Source organism: Anneissia japonica, unplaced genomic scaffold, assembly GCF_011630105.1.
Source record: "Anneissia japonica isolate Jap-2015-1 unplaced genomic scaffold, ASM1163010v1 scaffold288039_len1115542_cov189, whole genome shotgun sequence".
NCBI classification, from domain to species: Eukaryota; Metazoa; Echinodermata; class Crinoidea; order Comatulida; family Comatulidae; genus Anneissia; species Anneissia japonica.
The window spans coordinates 20459-22831 of NW_022726160.1; positions in this window are offsets into that span (position 1 = coordinate 20459).

Sequence of the window (2373 nt, forward strand, 5' to 3'; positions counted from 1 at the left end):
GAATTTGTTGTGGTTCAGATTCAGACTAGGAAGTAAAACAGAAATATCAGGAAATATTTTAGACTAGTTAACAATATTTACAAATAACTTTCGTTGTCAATTTATTTTTGTAGAATTTGTTTTGGTTTAGATTCAAAGCAGGAAATATTTTGGACTGGTTAACCATTTGGTTAAATAATCATCCCGAATAAATATTTACAATGAATTATTATGTTTGTTAGAAAGGGCTTGTCATTTGTTTTTGATACAGGACTATGGTTTCAATCTCAGTACAGATTTTTCTATGGCAACATACCTCTATGATGCTTGGTCATACAAAATACATGACTGAAGCTGCATAGCACGTCATTACTTTTAAGATATGTTACTAATTAGCAAAAAAACAAACCAAAACAAAACAAAAAAAACAAAAACAAAAAAAAAACAAGAAAAAACAAGCGTGCATATATTACTAAATTATACTATAAACGTTGTATTTGAAGTTTTTTTGATGGTTACAATTAATTTGAGATTCTAATCGCAGGATTAATATAGTTTTTTATAATGTTCAATTTGTTCAACTCAGCTAAAGTGGAAAAAATGTATTTATATTTCGTGTCATAGTTGATAGATAACAAACATGGTTTATTCCAGGTATTAGCCATGAGAATGTTTTTCTCATCAGCGGATAGCATATTTAGTCTTTTTGTTTTAGAATTTTGTTAAGAATATACAGTGGCGTATCTAGAAGTCTGGAAATGGGGTGCTGATGAGGGGGCGCGAAGGGGGGGGGGGGGCTCGATGATCATTTGACGGGCGCACTGAGAGTAGGCCCTATAACGCATTGGTGGGCTAAACGAAATGATAAACGAAATACTTGCTAATAGTTTAATGATGATTTTGAAATACTTTAAATAAAAAAATTAAGAAATAATTGGGTGTGATCGTTTTTTAGGTCTTCAGTCTTCGTTTTGTAGACACCCATAATAGGGTGACCCTTGATATTAAGAGGCCAAATAATATTGTAATTTTGATTTGTGACAGCCTCAGAGTATTAGGCCTATCATTAAAAATAAAAGAGAAAAATAGGGGTCTTCGTTTTCTACGTACCGATTGTATGTTATAATGTATGGACTCTGGAAGTTACACTTTGTTGAACTTCCTGATGATGACATATTTAATGCCGACATGATGGTGTGCATATAGGCCTACTTGGAGTAAGTATTATCATCTTATCTGAGATTAATCAGTGGACCTTTCGGTTGTTGATACCGCTTTTTTATATTTATGTAACCTTGTGTAAACTGCTAATTTGCAGTTGTTGAATTACACCTTTTTTAACTGATCTGATAAAAAAACTTGATATGTTGATAGTGCCTGTTGAATAAACTGAAACTTAGCTTTTGAAAAGTACTTTCCATTGACGAGCATACAAACATCTAATGATTGTACTTGTCATACAAACAAAGCAAGCAAAACAAAACTATTGTAATAATCATCATATACTAATTTGAGTAAGGACCAAATGTTTGTGACGTTTTACCCTCTAGACGCGTGCACCCGTCTAGTTCTGGAAAAAACATACATCGTAGACCATTATTTTAGGTTTCTCACCAAAATTGGCATTTTTTAAGTTCAATTTATGTCCATTAAAATATTGTAAAAATATTGGCTCACAGTTCTCTAATTAAAAGGTAATTTGTTGTTTTGGAAGCTTGAGTTCAATTTATGCCCATTAAAATATTGTAAAAATATATTTGACTCACAGTTCTCTATTTAAAAGGAATTTGTTGTTTGGAAGCATCATATATTACTTGACGAGTAAATATTAAACCTGTAAATGCAATAATATTATTTTTGCCAACCGAATTCGAATACAGATCATTTCGGTCGCGCTTCGTTTCGGTCGCGCTTCGTTTCGGTCGCGCTTCATTTCGGTCGCGGTTTGTTTTCAACAAATATACGTAGCGCCAATGGAGTTTCGAAACGCTAAATTTAATATAACTAGGCCTAATTATCATTGCAAGTTCGTCAATCGGTTTATCATACTTTTTTATTTATGTTTTGTTGTATTTATAATAAGTAACAACGGGCTACTTAAAAGCAAATAAAATTAATACTATTATTACTAAACTATCAATTAATATTATCGGACGGTTTTTATTTTCGTTTTGTTATGAATCCTACACTTTATACCGCATAACAAATACAGCAAATAAAATAAATATTAAAATATGATATGATGTTATATATATTATTATTATTAATATTATTATTATTACTATTATTATTATTGTTATTTATTTACATTGTATCTGGAAAAAGTAGCCAATTTGTCATTTAAATTACTGTAACATTAGTTTATTAACAATTATTTTTATTAGTATTAATTTT